Source organism: Solanum dulcamara, chromosome 5 (assembly GCF_947179165.1).
Source record: "Solanum dulcamara chromosome 5, daSolDulc1.2, whole genome shotgun sequence".
Taxonomy (NCBI): domain Eukaryota; kingdom Viridiplantae; phylum Streptophyta; class Magnoliopsida; order Solanales; family Solanaceae; genus Solanum; species Solanum dulcamara.
The window spans coordinates 55967451-55986651 of NC_077241.1; positions in this window are offsets into that span (position 1 = coordinate 55967451).

A 19201-nucleotide genomic window follows, 5' to 3' on the forward strand; every position below is an offset into this window, starting at 1 on the left:
TAGATAACAAAGGATAGTGTGAATATGTGCCTATTGTGGCTTTTCGAAAAAGTCACAACCATTTGAAAAAATCACAACCTTTCAGAAAAGTCACAACTCTTAAAAAGAAAATTATAACTTTTTGGAAAAGTCACAACATTTCGGAAAGTCACAACCTTTCGGAAAGTCACAACTTTTCGGAATGGTCACAACTCTTTGGAAAAGGCACAACCTTTCGTAAAGGTCACAACCTTTTATTTTTCATTTATACCTTTAAAATCCAACACTTGCAAGTTGTGATAAATGTCGCAATGTGTAACCTACAGGCTGCAACAAATAAAAAATATATATCCAGTCATCGCGACTTTTCACTAAAACATCATCAAGTATAAATTACAGTATAATTATCACCATTTCAGTACAAACCTTCTTCACTAATCATAAGTTGCGACTCTTCATTCCAACTTAATGAATTTCTTCATGATATTGATGAATCGTCTTTCTAGGAAAAGCATGAAGAAGAGTATTGTAAGAATAAGAAAAAAAGAGGAAGTTGTAAGATTTCCATCCCTTCCCAGAGGGGTACTGACTGAGAAAGCTGTAACGTTAACAACCCTTTCCAATGTGTTACTAACTGCAATAATTGCGAATGTTGCTTCTTATTCCTTCATAGATTTTATAAATATCAAACTAAGGTATGTATATAGTTATTATTTTAAATCTCTTATTGACAATATCAAGAGTACAAGACAACTTAACTTATGTAATTTGAAGGTGACTTACGACAGTCACCCTGCCTATGCATGCAAAAGTGTATGACCATATAAATGAACCCAACCCTACTTTCATATAAGCGGATATTCTTCATTTCAAAGTTAATTTTATTCAAATGTTGTTTACTAACCATATTTTTTTTAGTTCCAAGATTTTTAATAAACTCAGAATGAAACCGTATGTTTTGCAGGACCTATCGATTGTAGACTTGCTGATTAGTTATAAACAATAACCGCCATGGAGTCTAAGTACACATAAGATGACAAAATTATTTCAGCTATGCTGGGAATAGAGAAGTCTTGTACAGAAAAGATGTGGTAATAATTAATGAATTTTAATAAAAGAGTTCAAAAAAACTTATTGATGTATTCATTCTACTGATACTAATGCTTGCTTTTCTTGTTAAATAAATGTGTTGTTTTTGACAGGTGGCCTTGTATGCGTGTGGTATGATTTCACTCTTAAAAGACGGTGATTCCATGCGAGAGAGTGTGATGCTAATTGGCATGATGAAAGAAATAGAGCTCCTTAGTAAAATAAGAGAACATCGAAAGTCATTAAAAGACATCGTTCATTAGAATCGTACAATATTTAAAGAAATGCCCAAATGTTGCACAATTCAACATAAACGTCCTCATGTTCACAAGAAGAGAGGCTGGCTTGATAGTGATATTAATGACTATTAACATGTAGATTTTCAGTATTATGGCTGTAGTTATGACGAAGAAATTCTTTATTTTCTTGCTGTCTTGCCTAGTTTCATTATTGTAATAAAGTGAAGATATGTATGATATATTTTTTATTTTTTTGGTTAATTTTTTTCTAAAATTCAACAAGTAATGTAATATATCTTTCCATTATATAAGAGGATCATAATATAGGTTAGCATAGTAGTATGATTTTATAATCTTTATTTTTTGATAATAAAACATTAAGCAAGTTCATTTCATAACTCTTACCAATTGTTAAAGAACAAAACAATACGATATGATAAAGTATCACAAAAATTGATGTTGATTAAATTGTTGATATTTTCCCATAGTAATTGCTTTGTTCAGACATTTCACATTAACTTAATTTTTTATTTTCTCCTTTATTTACATTTATTATTGGATGAGTTCAGCAAACTTTAATTGCTTTTAATTAATTAATTTGAAATTTGTGACACTAACAAAATTAAAAATCTTGAAGAAAATAAATAAATAAAACATGCATTATTAACTTTCTAAAATACATACGGAACTAAAATATAAACGAAACATATAGGATCACCAAATATATAAACTAAACAACATAATCACCAGGCATAACGTCAACACCAAGGCCACGGGCACCACCTCTGACACCGCCCTCTTCGGTGTCATTGTTAACCTCCTGAAGTAAGACAAGAAACCATTGCTTTAGGATACATTTTTCATGATTCATATTTAGGACAGTACGATTAAGCTGCTTAAGTTCATCTTTCGATAGCTCGATCACCCAGATATTGTTTATCTATCTTATGCACATCACTAGCGTTGTTTCGAGTAGACATGGTAAAGATTTGTTTTTGAAGGAACATGTTGATGTTAGAATGAGATAGGTTTGAGTGTATGACTTTATAAAGCGCAACCTAAATTGTATCGGTATTGGGAGACATCGTATTACGTGTATTTATTTTGATGTGACATCTTTTACTGTTTGAACACTCAGCCAAACAGACCTTCAAACTTCAGTGTATCATTTAAAAATACGATGGGAAGAAACAAAAAATGAAATGGAAATTAAACTTCAATGCTAAAAAATAAATAAAACATAAAATAAACGGGGTAAATAAATATTTCTCAATCGTCCCCTTCTACTTAAAAAGGGGTTATTTTACAAAAAGTGATCGCTACACATAAGGCACAACTATAAAATATTTCAAATTCCAAAACGTCTCCTTGCTTGAAACCTGTAGTGCGAACGAAATGGTTCCATACATTTGTTATCATCCGCCCATTAGCCCCGCTCTGACCTACAATTGCATAATATTCTCTTCAAATATCACGATCGTCTTCAGTCTTTTCAGGACTACATGATTGATTGTTAATGATGTTCTATGTGCGGGAATAAATGGACTAACAAATAGCGGCAGCCACTACAAAGACGGACAAAATAATGTATTAAATAGAAAAAAAAAGAAATATATTACAATGATAAATTACCATTTCGTCAAGCAATCAAGAATGTTAGATTGGAAATGTTTATGTTGCCGACGGGTGTGAAGTTTTCCACAGTTGGGATAAGAAGAGAGTTTGTGTAGCTTTTTGTTGCTTATAAAAGAGTTCATGAAGCGTTGGTTTAAATACAAGTGTAACTTATTTATTTTGCAATACAAAAACCCATTTCTGAGTAGTTAAATAGTCACTTATGGGTGGAAAATTGCCTAGAAATATAACTTTTATTTTTTTCGGACTGCAATATCCTAACTATTCATATTATATATACTTTAAATAAATAATAAAGATATATTATTTCTCTCCTAATGGGATGACATGTCACATTATTATTTTTTTTTTACTAGTTTAAACCATTCACATTTTATAACTAATAAAAAATATTATTAATTTTTCATATTATTTAAAAAATATAATTTTATTGATATTAAATGTCATATCATTTTCTTAAACCAATTTATTTTTAATAAATTTACTTTCATTTATATGCTATATTAAAAATGAAGTTGCATTTTTATTTATCTACTCTATCATATCAAGAGAATAATAAAACATGAATTTAATGTTTACTTTTAGTATGGGAAATAGATAACTTAAAATGATAAATAATGTAGAATGAATAGTTAATACAAAAAGTAAAAGCCTTCTCTTGGTATGATAATATTATAATGCAAACGTAAATAGAGTTAAAAAATATGATTTGGCATTGTAGAAATAATAAATATTGTATTTTTTAACAATATGGAACAGTGTTAAAGAAGATTTTTTATAAAAAAATTAATGGTTTAACAGAGGAGTTGGTAAAAAGGAAATAATCTGCCCAAGTATATTATGGGTTAAACCATGAATAGTTTGGTAACTAATAAGTCGCAACAGATTACTCAAACGTCGCAACTAGTGACCCATATGTTGCCACGTATGCCAATTAATCTGCAATTGATGACCACTAAGTCAATTGCTTGTGGAAGTGAGTTTAATAAAGGCTCAGATGCAGCAGCCCCATCACGTTACTGAATCCCTGAAAAATCAGACTTTTTATATCCTTTTATATTTTTTAAATTATTTTTTTAATGCTCTTGTGTGTCATATGTTACCGCTTATGACAGAAATATTGGAACATTTCACTCACATTATAAAACATACGACGGCTATTGAAGCGGGTAAACATACTTACTACTCTTAATTTAAATATTAGAAATAAATAAATAATTTTAAGTACAATATTATTATTAACAAACTCAAAATGTTGTACTTAAATAAAGTGTCGCCACTCATCAACCCATTAAAAATAAATAAAAATTTAGAAAATCCAGTTCATTTATTTTTATAGGGAAAATAAGACACGTATTACATTGCATATTGTTTACATGGTTGCACTTCTCCACTTCCATTTTAAAACATGATACTTTTAATGAAGCACAAGTCGGTTTATTTTTCAAACCTTTTAAATTCAGTCAAAAACCCTTTCACTTTCCATCAAACCTTTCAATTTACCTTCAAAAATCCTTTCCATCCTTAATATGTTGTAAATCTAGCATACATATTTTAACATGTTAGCGATATGTTGCTACTTGTGACTAAAAAGTCGAATCATATGAATGAAACATCGCAACTTGTGACCTATATGTTCCCACATCTTCCAAACAAGTTGCAACAAAAGCACCAAATTCTTTTTCCCCATGAATTAGGCTTTTAGGAAACCGATGCAAATGATGGTCACTTTAGTTGCTATCACGACCCGCATCCAAGTGTGATGGCACTCATCTCAACCCACCAATACAAGTCAACCTAATACCCAATGGAAAATAGATGCGGAAGAAAATGAAATAAATCTAAATTTAATTTAAGCGAAAACACGTAAAACAAACTCAAACTCCCCCAAGATTGGTTGTCATGTGTACAAGCCACTAATACATTACCGAAATATGAAAGAAAATACAGTCACAATGTCTTTGTCTCTAAAATAGGACTAAAACATGATAAAAGAGTAAGAGGTGTCTGCTAGATGGATGTAACAGCTAGCTCAACGCTCGGATGATAGCCTCGAAAGTAGTGGAAACACTAGGAGATCAAGCAGGTCTGGGCTCACATCCTACACAAGTGTAGAAGCAAGGGGTGAGTACCAAACAACATGGTACTCAACAAGTGGATAACTAAAACTAAGCAAAACTTAATAGATATAAGTACTCCTGTCCTCCCAACCGAACCTCCTTAACTACAACCTGCATAAAACTAGCCCAACTCTACACTTGTACAATAACAACAACAATATAGTCCACGAATACTCATCAATAACCTCATTAATGAATCATATCAAGTCAAGTCAGCATATACATAGCAATATAGGGGTAAACACAAATTCACAAATATCATAAAGGTGCAATGCAATGCAATGAAATGATGCATGTCTGTCCTATCAGTACACATCCACTGAATCACAGTTCGGAACCCATGAGGGATATTTCTGTCCATGTAACCTGCCACGGAACGTGTGGCCTGTCCCCTTAATATATATATCTTGCCACGGAGCGTGTGACCCGACTCCTTTATTTCATAATACTTGCCACGGAGTGTGTGGCCCGACCCCTCTATTTCATAATACTTGCCACGGAGCATGTGGCCCGACCCCTTTTGTTTCGTATCATTTTCAGTCTCAATACAATATGTCAGAACTAATGCAAATAATTCATATTCATATAATTCACAATAATAACATGACAAAAATAATATTTTTTTTTCCTATCTCACATCGACATAGTAACAACATATCAATTCCACCAATACATGTCATTAAATCACTATTTCATACCCCTCATCTCTATTTTTAAGGCCAATCATGCAGTCAATAACCCAGTTCAATTCTCATTACTCCCCAGTACACATAACATGGAAATACAAGCATCTACAAGCTTAAACTGAGGTTTAGAAATTCACTTGCCTCAAATAATCACGCAATTACTCCGAGACCTGAGCCTTCCCCTTTTGCTGGGTTTCCAAATCAATGTAATCTAATCAAATAAATAATCACAATAAGCTTTCGAAACTAACAGCACCCATATTATTATATGTCTAGCCTAGACCCAAAACTTACCCAAATCTATAATCAAGTTCATAATGTTGATGTCAAATAACATGTTAACTCTCATATTTCCAAATCTTTAAGCCTAGGGTTAGGTTCCAATTTTTCCAATAGCATAAATTTAATGAAATTCATAAAATATGATACACCTAATATTTAATTACCTAACTCAATATATCAAAACTTGAAGAAAAAAAAAACCCTAAGCCGTGCCAAAAGTAAAATGGCAATATGATGATAATATACAATTTGAAGCCTACTCCAAACATCACTTCTGGGCAATTTCATACCTTAAGCCACTATCATTATTGTCCCTGAATGATGATCATTAAAATTTCATTACATATGACATAATTTCTATATCAATTCATATTAATATCCAAAGACACCCCAACAACTAACTAAACATATGACCTCTACCTCCTAAATCCTCCAACCCTCACATTGGAATTGATATAACCGTAGGAGTAATTCATTTAAAGTGTCTAACCTGCTGTTGTCGAGAGCTTCTGCTTCGACGTCTTAGCTATGAAAATAATGTTTAACCTCCCGTCGGCTCCCACGTCTCTCCGCAACGTGAATGACAAAATCCTACTAACCTATTTTATTAAATATAAGAAAAGTGGTATTAAATAAGTTAACACTTTAGCCCATTAATTAAATTAGTTATCTAAAGTTACCCCTCAACTAAATAACCGTAGTTATCGAATAGTCCAAATTTATAATTTAAATTTTTTTTCTGGAGAGAGTATTTTATGGAAGAGAGATGACTCATTCTTAAAATGACCAAACGGGTCATTACAGTTGCTTGTAGCAGTCGGTGCAATAAATGCTATGCGTCTTCTGTCACATCATATTAATGTTCTCTTGCAAATGTAGACTTTTCATTTTTTTTAATGCTCTTGTTTTATATGTTGCAACTTATTACAAAAATATTTATTGATCAAATAGAGTTAATTGTAACAAAATTCATCAAATGGATCAATTCATTCACCCTTAATACCTTTAGTTGACTATCTAATTACTATGTAATTCACTACGTTTGATATCTAACACATTAACAAATCATCAAATATACTAGGTATTGTAATACTGTTTGTCACTATAACTGTTTTAATGTAACAATTTCCATCAAATCGATCAGTTCATTCATCAAATTAGGATATTAACATTAGTTGATCATCTAATTACTACGTAATTCAGTACGATTGAAGCTTGTGAAGCATTAATAATAAAACAGTCCATGAAGCGATGGCTGCTTTCTTTAAATTGCTTGTCTCTTAAAAAATATAACTGCTTTGTATATGTATTTTTCGAAAAAATAAATGAATCTTTAGCAACACTTTAATTTGGTTATTTTAACTATTAAAATTATATTGGATTTAAATTCGTAAATTAATTTGGACTATATTAAATTCAAGAAAATAGTCCAAATAATGTGGCAATCCAAGTCAAATAAATGATCCACTAAAAGCACACCGTGTGTCAAAGTTATGTGGTAATCCAAGTTAAATTAAATGAGCCACTAAAATCACACCACGTGTCAAAGTTATATGGCAATTCAAGTCAAATTAAATGAGTGATTAGAATCATGCCATGTGCCAAAATTATATGGCAATCCAAGTCAAATTAAATAAACCACTAAAATCATGCCATGTGTCGAAGTTATATGGCAATTCAAGTCAAATTAAATGAGTCATTAGAATTATGCCACGTGCCAAAATTATATAGCAATCCAAGTCAAATTAAATAAGCCACTAAAATTATGCCACATGTCGAAGTTATGTGGCAATCTAAGTCAAATTAAATGAGCCACTAGAATAATGACGCGTGTATATGTGACTTGTTCTGACCAATCAAATAAAATCTCTTCACCAAGGAAATCTAATCGGTCAGTTCAAACCAACCAATAAAATTACACCCTCATACCAGTCCCTACAATTATAAATAGGAGTCTTCATTATTCTCGGAGAGAGAGTTTTTCAAGAACAAGAAGCAAGAAGAGAGCTCGTGGATCAAAGGCCATAAATTTTCTACAAAGCTACAAAGTTCAAGTAATCAAATTCAAGCTCAAGTTCTAGATCAAGAAGTTCAAGATCAAGTTACCTCTTCATATTTATTATTCGTCATAACCATACAAGTGTTCGTGACGAATAATTCAAATCCAAATTTGAAAAAGAAGATTCAAGATTAAGCTATTCAAACCCTTGACTCTTAAATCAAATTCAAGTTCAACATATTCCATATTATTTGAAGAATTAGAGGATTATCATAGAGATTGTAACACGCACTATATTTTGAAATCAAATATTACACTTTGTTACTCCAATTTTTCGGTCTTGATTATTTATTTTTCTCGGCTCAAAAAATTATTGTTTACAAATTTTGGCACGCCTAGTGGGACAATCTCTACCTCTCATTTCTTTACATCGATAATCAAACTTCAAGAATACTTAAATGGCATCTAAGAAGTTTGACTCCAGGACTATTGTTGCTAAGGCTACTGATTCCAAGTTTTCCTATAAGGGGAAAAACATACTGGATGCGACTATGAGAAGTTTGGGACCCATCACTAGGAACAAAGCAAACTTGTTAGGACAACAAACACTTCAAGTGTCGTCCGCATCAGTTCCTATTTTTGATCTTCCATCTTCAATGGGGGCAAGATTCTTTCCGAATGAATTGGAAGAAGGAGAGAATATAACTGATATTATTAAAAAGACGTTGGCTCGACTTAGTTTTTTTAATACAAGGAATTACACTATTCAAGATGAATATGATGCCTTGATCACTAGATCTGCCCCAGTCACTCAACGTAACTTGTTTCAGACAAATTTCAGTTTGAGGAAAAATCCGTGCTTTACTCCATCATCCATAATGACCATCCAAGCGATGATGACTAACACCTCAACTATTGAAGAACAACTGGTGAGTTTGACAAAGGCAATTGAAGGTCTAACAAAATATGTGCAAGATCAGGATAATCGAATTATCAAGTTGATGGACATAGTTGAAAATTTTATGGAGGAGGACTCAAGTCATGCACCAGGAAAACATCCGATGATACAAGAAATGGGAGATTCAGTTACAAAACAAATAAATGTGGGTGATGAACTGCAAGTATCTGCTGAAGGAGGAATTCCCATTTATCAATTGAAGGACTTTATTATGGAAACTATCAAAGATAAGTCTGACGTGTCTTCAAAGTCATCATTTACGTATGCAAAGCCATACACTTCAAGAATCGATGTTTTGAAGATGCCTGCAGGTTATCAACCTCCAAAATTTCAACAATTTGACAGAAAGGGAAATCTAAAGCAACACATTGCCCATTTTATTGAAACTTACAATAATGCTGGAACATATGGAGATTAACAACCCTTTGCTTCCTTAATATATTCAAAATGTTGAGTTAATCTTCATGCTCAAAAGTAGTTTGGCATCGTTGTGTGATGCATCAGTAGATTGACTGAGGCTACCATGTAACACCCATATTTTCTTTTTATGGTTTTTCTAAAAGATTGCTAGGTGATCCGCATTATCTATGAAGTTCTACGTGAGTAGTGATGGTTGAAAATAGGTCTAGAGGGATTTAGAACGAGTTGGAGGCCAAGTAATGAGTTATGGTAATAAACCTACTTGCGTAAGCTACGGACTTGGATGTCTTACATAACAAAGTTACTTGAGTACATGTCGAGCTTAAGTAGCAAGGATTTCATAGGTTATTAAAGTGAGACGAGATTCCGAACCCATGAAAGAGGAATAAGAAGATGACGCACCTACTTGGAACAAGTAGGTAATGCACCTACTTGGACCAAGTAGGTGACACACCTACTTGGGGTGGACCCCATGCTGTCATGTGGCAGCTTTAGATTGGGCGCATGGATGAGGTGGCGCCCTAGGGACTAGACACGTGTCACCCCTAGGGGCTGCCCATGTGTCACACTTTAAGGGAGCATATATATGTATGTTAAGATGACTAAGAAGTCATTTCTTCAGCAAAATTACACTTAGAGTTTGAGAGAAAACTTAGAGAATAAGAGAGAGTACCTATGGAAGCAACAAGGAAAAAAGGTAAGCCCTCCGATTTCGTTCCGTGAATTAATTATCTAAGGTGTTCTTCGATCAAATTGAGGTGTTTAATAATGTAAATAAACTGATTGGGACAGCAAGCAAGGGTAATGAGCAACCACTAATTTTTAGCGTGATTAAGGAGCTTTCGAGGTCGAGTTTTGGAAAGGTAAGGTTTTTCCTTTCGAGTTGAATTTAATAATATTGTTGTTGATGTTGTTGATACGCTTTTGTTGTTGAAAGTGGGGGAAATAAACATTATTCTGCAAATGCATTTTTGGATGGGACTGCTGTTAGTAATATTAGTATAACTCCTTATGTAAAGCTTCATTTCAAGTGATTCAAGATGTTTTGGAAAACTATTTAATAGGGATATAACTTTCATTTAGGCTCTAAAATCCAGTTTTTCTTTTATCTTCTCTAAAGAGGGTGATGAAGTATAGGGGAGGTGCTGCCCAAATGTTATTTTGGAAATCCTACATGGGCTCCTGTTGGTATTTTGGACATAATATTTTGTACAAAATTACTGTAAGGGTGATTAGAAATTGTATGCGACCCTAAGACCTATGTATATAACTTTCATTGAGGCCACAAAGCTATTTCCTTCATTTACCCCTCCGAAACTGAGCAATGATACAAGATAGTAGCGCTGTCCAGAATTGCTATTTTGATAATTTGGGCGGATTTTCATTGATTTCACGTTTAGTTTCGATATGCTGAGACTTTTAAACATGAATAGATATTTGATTGTGTATTTAAGGTGTATATACTCTCATACAAGCTAAGAAGAATTGTTTGACGAAGTGGATTTTGGTTGGTCTATGGCGTAGATGAATTGAACTCCTTGAGTTGTGGTCGAACTTGTTATGTGCTAAAACGCCAAGGTTTGTATATAAACTTGAACTTGAAATATTTTATTTTCTGAAATTTGAAGTATTTTGATGGTTTATTTTCTTACTCCTTGTATTGTATTATGGTATGACTATTATCTCAAGTATTCCAAAACTCTCGCTAAATCGCCCACTTGTACGAATTGCTTGATTATTTTGCATTCTTGTTGGGACTTCATCCTTCTTGTTACAGTGACTTGTCATTGATATTGTCAAGCCTTTCAATTCGGATCTTGCCCATCTTGACTTTGGATTTATATTTCATCTTGACGATGGAGTTTCATCCATTCTCGAGTACGAGTGGAAAAACACTTTCAACATGGTTCTTGATTCTCTTCATATTGGGTGACGACCCTTCTTAATTTTGGGGCTTCAATCCGTCTTGATATTGATTATGCTTAGTGTGACGGCATGACGTACCTATTAGGCGAAATTGATTATTTGACAACTCTTTCGAATTGAATTATAAGTTTCTTAATACTTGAGCCTTCGAATATTGTTATTGATTTTGAAACTCTTCAAGGTTTGTATTCGATACTTTGATATACTTGTTCACTTGGGCTTACTTTTACCTTATTGAATCACCTACGACGAACAAGGGAATTGAAGAATTTAATGGCTCCAAGCCCAAAATTTATATACCACTAAAATTTATGCTTAGCGATAGTTGTTTTCTATCGTAGGTAATGTGCGGGACGAGATGTGAAGATGGTCATTTGGAGTAGACTTTTGGAGCCCTTGTGAAGATAACATCTTCATATGTATCTAATTTTGTAAATATTTTGGGGACTTGTACAGGATACATGTGGCACTTATGTATGATATTTTGAAGGCTTGTGGAAACAAAACCGTATGCTTGTAACTTAAACTGGGTGACTAGTTTTGCTATTTTTGGAGTGTGCTTTTAACTTAAGTCATGCCATGTACTAGATTGATACTTTGACTTGTCATTATGCACAAAGAAAGATAATAGTCTTGTGAATTACTAATTTGAGTTTTGTGTATTTTATGGACCCGCAATGGTGTTGAATTGGAAATAGAATTTCAAAATAAGTTGTCTAAATGTGTTGACTATGTGAGATTAAGAAACAAAAACTGTCTTTTGCTTCGTAAGTGGCATCCTCCCAAAGGGGATGCTACATACCAAATACGCATTGCCCTTGTTCCAGCAAATCCATTATATGGACCTATGCAGAAATAATGCCTCTATATTTGGTAATTTCAGACCAATCCGTTGATGTGCCTCCGCAGCTGCTGTACATGGAGTAGAATCTTCTACCGGCGAGGAAAGTTCTGGATAGAGTTCCTCTCCATATCTTTTTTATCTCCGCCAAGTTCTTACTTGAACAAGGAAAATATACATATTTTCAACATCTATGCCGACTCTTCATCTTGAAGTCATGTCCGACTATGCATTATCTTGGGAAGCAAATATAATGATTACACTATTGCATATACAAAAATGTTTGACTTTTCTAACTCTAATTACTATCAATTTAAAAATCAAATCAAAGTATAAAACCGCACCCCTACATGCAACTCAACCTCATTTTCCTACTATAAACCATTTCATAGCGTAAAATTTCTAACTTTTCTTTACAAACTCACAAAATGAAATTCTTCATGCTATTGATGAATCATCTTTCAAGGAAAAGTACGAAGTAGAATATTAAAAGAAGAAGAAAAACGAAAAAATACTTTCGGAGAAAGTTATAGGGTTAACATCCCTTCCTAAACGAATGCTGATGGATATAATTGCCAAGGTTGATTCTTCTTCCTTCATGGATTATATAAATCTCAAACTAAGGTATGAGTATAATATATATCTTATTTTCAATTAGTAATTTCATTATGTAGTTTACTAATAGTTGCCTTTTTAGTTCCAAGGTTTTTAATGACGTTGGAATGGAACAAAAAGTTTTGCAACACCTATCGCTGGTAGGCGTTTCGTTTGATGATGCATTATGGCTTCCAAAGAGTCTGAGGAAATAGAAGACGAATAAAATATTTAACCTATGCTTGAGTTTTGGTAATAGAGATACCTTGTACAGAAAGGACGTGGTAAAAATTATTTAAATGACTTTAAAATACTTGCTGATCTATTTATTCTACTTGAGACTAAATGACTAATGTTTACTTAAATGTGTTATGTTTTAACAGATTGGCTTTTTCAGAAATGATAGGCCAGAAGAAGCATCTGAATTTCTGAAACTAGTAGCAAATGGAGGCCACACTCGGGCCTTGTATGCTTGTGGCATAATTTAAGTCTTATTGGGAGGTGACTCCATGCGAGATGGTGTTATGTTTATTGTCAATATGAAAGCAACAGAGCCTCTTAGCAAAATAAGGGAATGTCGAAAGACATTAAAATAATTATTGCGTGATACTTGGGTTCTGAATCCCACAATATTGAGAGGAAGGCCCATCTGTTGCACAATTCAACATGAGCATCATCATATTCGCAGGAAGCGGCACTGGCCTAATAGTGATAGTAATGACTATGACCATGTAGATTTTCAGTGTCATGGTGGTAGTTGTCAAATAGAAATTGAGTGTATCATTGGAGATTTGACATTCTACCCATTGGCGGAGCCACCTTATGCGTAGAGTCGTCTAGTGCACACCCTTGCATTATTGCATGATAATTTGTGTATATATTTTGTACCTTTTGGCTAAGTTCAACAACTAATGCAATTTATCTTTCGATTATATATAGTACTGTGCACAAGTTACTTCAGAAAAGTAATATATTCAACATCGTATGAGTGTCAACTTGAAACTTTTGCTTTGTATGTTGCAATATGTTTCTCCGAACTCGCAGCATACGAGTTGGATGTTGAAGAATATTGCTAACAAGTTGTGCACAAGTTAAACAAGAACAGTTTGAAAATGAATATCGTATGGCTGAAAAGTTGCACCACATGTGTCACAAGTTGAAATATATAAATACTATGTTGCACATGTATCCCAACATATGAAAAGTCTGTTGCAAAATATGGGTGATGCTTTTGAACTATAACACAAACCCTTTCACAAAGGCATTTGTAAAAAAAATTTAAATTAAAATTTTTAAACCCACGTGTCACATACAAAAAAAAAGATGAAAGTATTCTCTCTTCTCTTTAAATGAGTTCACTTATTGTCAAATCAAACCAATAAAGAAGACATTGCTTTTCTTTCTCCCTCTTATTCCTGTTCACTCTGCTCTTTGTTTTCCTCTCCATCTCAAATCTCCATAGAATTTCCTTCATACCATTCCTTCCTTTTCTTTTCTTTGCGTTTCACTTTGTACAATAGAGCGTAATCTGTTTCTCTACAGTATATCCATTTTGTCATCGTTGCCAGTCGTTCAATCAATAAGTTCAAGGTAAACTTTATTTTTTAGGGCTTTCAAATATTTTCTGCTTTTGTGGTTATGGTTGAGTCGTTGTTTTGGTTCTGTTGAATCTGTTCTCTGTTGGAATTTTGGTTGTTGCATTGTTTTTCTTGTCTTGTTAGGAGTCATAATTATTCTTTGTAATAGGTGGCTCATATTTCCCAACACAGGACTTTTCGATTGCATTATCCCATAACTTGAAATATGCATATCTTGTTATTACATTTTTGTACACGTTTGATGAAACCCTATTTTTTTGGCTATGGGTGGTGGTGTTATTTTAGATCTGTTGAATATGTGGTATTTTTTGGATATTGATGGATATGTTGTTGTTTTTGTCTTGATAAGAGGCCCAAGTTGCAGCATATCACTTATTTGCTATTGGTCACAAGTAACTCATATGACCCAACATACGGGTCACCTGTTGCAGCAACCCATAAATTGAAATATGCATATCTTTATTATCCATATCTCAAGAAATGCAAATGTTCTTTCGCTGTGGGTTGTATTGCTATTTTAGTTCTGTTGAATGTGTGGTAGCTTCCAGATGTTTGTGGATATGTTGTTGTTCTTGTCTTGGTAATATTCACAAGAACAGTGATAACAAATTCTTTTTCTACCTCCGTTTTTCCAGATACAATGGCCCCATCAAAGCAAAAAATTGGATATAAAAGTCCAAAGAAACAAAAAATTAAAATAAGAGTAAGAATATAAATGTCCTACAGTAAAACTATTTAATTGGTACTACTTTTTAAATTAGAGATTACTATATTGTCTACATATTTTTTTTTCAGAACAAAATGCATCATCTTAACCAAAAATTGGAGAATCAACAAGAAGGGAGCCACGATCTAAAACAAGGTTGAAGAATCAGCAACCTAATTTAGAGGAACCTGCATCCCAAGCAATGTTTGAAGTATAAGGAGAAGCAGCACATCAAGTTGAAGAAGGAGTTTCTCCGTCCTCCTTTGTTGAATTAGAGATCCCTACTCCATCCTCTGTCAAAAAAATAGAAGATGGAGGAGAGGAAAAAGGACATGATAAGATCGACAAAGAAGATAAAGATAATAAAGATGATGACAAAGAAGACGAAAAAGGCAAAGGCAAGGTCCAGGAAGAAGATAAACAAAATAAAGACAACGAGGAAGAAAATAAATAAATAACTATGATGAAGAAGAAGAAGACAATCAAATGTCTCTTGCTGAACATAGAAAAAAATTGAAACTGAAACATGATGAAGACAAACCTATTGGCAGACATAATGATCCTACCACCTCTTCACGTGAAGAAGTAATAAAAACTGTCGATCCAGGCAGATTTCTTGTGCATCTCCAGCCTGATGTTATTGGTGATATCATAATAAGGTCAATCTTAGAAAAATATTTGACAAGTTCAGGGTTGATATACTCCAGAAGCAAGACAACAACAACAACAACAATAACAACAACCCAGTGAAATCCCACAACGTGGGGTCTGAGGAGGGTAAAGTGTATGCAGACCTTACTCCTACTAAGGTAGGACGACTGTTTCCAAAAGACCCTCGGCTCAGTAAAAGCATAAAAAGAGGTCAGATAAGGCTAGGAAGTTCAAAGTGATATGGGAAAGCAAATAACGAAAGCAACACAGATAAAATAGAGCAATCAAAGTACAGAAAGTAATAGATAATAACAGAAATCAGTCCATAAGAAATTATGATGCGCTAATGCGCCTACTAATAAGGAAGAATAACGAGACTATGAACTATCCTTCTACCCTAATGTGGGTCCTCCACATCCTCCTATGTAAGGTCATGTCCTCAGCAAGTTGTAACTGTGCCATATCCTGTCTAATAACCTCTCCCCAATATTTCTTTGGCCTACCCCTACCTCTTCTGAAACCATCTATGACCAACCTCTCACACCTCTACACTGGGGCATCTGTGTCTTTCCTTTTTACATGCCCAAACCATCTCAATCGCATTTCCCACATCTTGTCTTCTATCGAGGCCACTTCTTCCTTGTCTCGAATAGCCTCATTTCTAATCCTTTCACTCCTGGTATGCCCACTTATCCATCTCAACATTCTCATCTCGGCAACTTTCATCTTTTGGATGTGAGAGAACTTAACTGCCAACACTCTGCCTCATATAACATAGCCGGTATGACCACCACTTTCTTTTCGATGCTCGTCCTTAATGCACTTCACTTGATCCACATCGCGTGTCCTTCTCTCCTGCGCCCTGGATAGACTGAACAATTTTCTATCCCCGCCTTTCTCTTTTAGTTCAGCATAAAAGCATTCAAAAGCTGCTGTTTTTGTCGTCAAAACCGCCGACTTCACCTCCTACCTCGTTATCTTATAAAGTTCCCCATTCGTTCACTTTTCCACCTCATTTTTATTTTTTATCAACTTCACATACGCCATATTCTTTGCTTCCACCTTCCCTTGGACTTCTCCATTCCACCACCAGTCCCCTCGATGCCTACTACGACTATTTTTTGAGACTCCTAACACTTCTCTTGCTATAATCTTAGTACAACTAGCCGTCCTATCACACATACTGTTTGCATCCCCGCTTCTATCCCAGGCCCCCATATCCTTCAATTTCTCTCCCATCTCTAGGGCACTAGCTGTGGTCAAACTCCACCATCTGATCCTAGGTCGGTCATCCCCACCCCTCCTCTTCCTCGTCATCTTGATCCCTAAATCCATCACCAAGAGCTTATGTAAGGTTTTAAAGTTGTCGATCAGAATGACTTTACAGTCTTTGCACATACCTTTATCATCCTTCCTAAGGAGTAAATAATCTATCTAAGTTTTAGTCATCGAACTACGAAAGGTTACCAAGTGGTCCTCCTTCTTTAGAAAACTTGAATTGGATATCACCAACCCAAAAGCTCTTACGAAATCTAAAAGTGAAACTCCTCCTCCATTTCTGTTCCCGAAGCCAAAGCCTCCATACACATCATCATCCCCTCCCGAAAAAGACCCAATGTGCCCATTGAAATCCCCTCATACGAAAAGCTTCTCAGTAGGCGGTATGCCTCCCACTAACTCATCCAAATCCTCCTAAAAACGCCTCTTATCCTCCTCGCCTAAGCCCTCTTGCGGCGCATAAACACTAATAATATTCAATGTGATTCCTTTAACGACAACCTTAATCGACATCATCCTATCAGTGACTCTCCTAACCTCGACCACCTGATCCCTTAAATCATTGTCTACTAAAATGCCTACCTCATTCCTATACTTTGATCTACCAGAGAACCAAAGCTTATACCCTTCTACCTCCTTAGCTTTAGAACTTATCCATTTGGTCTCTTGGACACAAGCTATATTAATATTTCTCTTCTTTAGAATCTTAACTAGCTCTATGGATTTTCCCGTTAATGTCCCAATATTCCAAGAACCTACTCTCAGTCTAGATGCTCCTTTAACCCACTTACCCCTGCTTACCCTCGTCCCTGTCCCTATCTCCGTCCCCGTCCCTGAGAGAGAACATGAACCTAGTCTATCATCACGACCCAAAGTCACGAAAATGCGTATGAACTAATAAATTATTCAAAGATCTAAACTCATCAAAATGTAACTACAAGTGTATGAACAAATACTAGATATGAAAAAAGATAAAAAATATGGAAACTGGAGGTACCAATTCTAGTCAAAATGAACCTGATTGCCGCCAGAAATGAGTTCCTTGGTGTGGACAGATCTGACCAGCCGTGTTTCCAACCAAGCAGTAGCGAACAGAATCCGATGACAGCCCATCGGTTCTTAACCTTCGCGAAGTGTTCGATGGTCGATGTCGTTGGAAGTTTCTACCGTTATGTTGATGTTATGTTACAGGAAATTGTTACAGGGAAATGATTAAGGAGAAGAAAGTGACACCAAATGAAATTAAAAACAAATGAAGGAACTCAAAGAAATCAAGAACCAAAGGGTCAAACTTTCACAAATCCTAAACTCCAATAAATGAAATACCTAAATCAATGTTGATCCAAAACTCCTCAGAATTGCAGAGCTTGAAGATCAAGAAAAATCTTCAACAATTTACTTCTTTGAGAAATTTTATCAAACAGATCACACGCACAAAAGGAACAGTAAAATAATGAGAAAATTCACCCAACAACAAAATTCTCAGAAGGAACAGTAAAATAATGAGAAAATTCAAAAATTTCAGCGACCCACAAATAGATCAAACAACAGAATACCAGATTAAGATCAAGCTAAGATCTTGTTTTAATTAATTTTGTATTGTAATAGTTTGTGACGTGAAAATCTATTTAGAGTCGAAAAAAAAGAAGCAAAAACGTGCCATTACTTGCTTATGGAATCTATGAAATCAGTAATCATTGTCTACATAAATTTCTCTACATAATTATTACTGTATTTGAAAAAAATATATACAAAACAATCAAAAAACGTAAATCTTTGTTTACTTATTTTTATAGTATAGAATCTGCATAAACTATTTTTTAAAATTTATTTAACCATTTAAATTAATATTAAAAAATTTAATAAAAAAGAGAATAAGATTATACGATTAACAGATATAAACAGGAAAAAAAACTGCTAATTGACCAAAATCACACAAGTTTAAAATAGAAGAATTTAAAATAAGTTTAGAAAATTTGGACTCTCAAGAAGCAAGACGTGGAAGATTTTTTTAGGAGTAGTTGTTTTGGCAAGTATCTTGATTTGCCGTTAGATAATAATGCCCTCTTTCAAATGAGAATGGTGTATGCTCTCCTCAAGAGAAGATTGTTTTTTGAAAGTAATGAAAAGAAGAATGAGGTTTGGATCAATTACTGTGGCATGCCACTTTGTTTTGGTAGAAGAGAGTTTTCCATAGTGA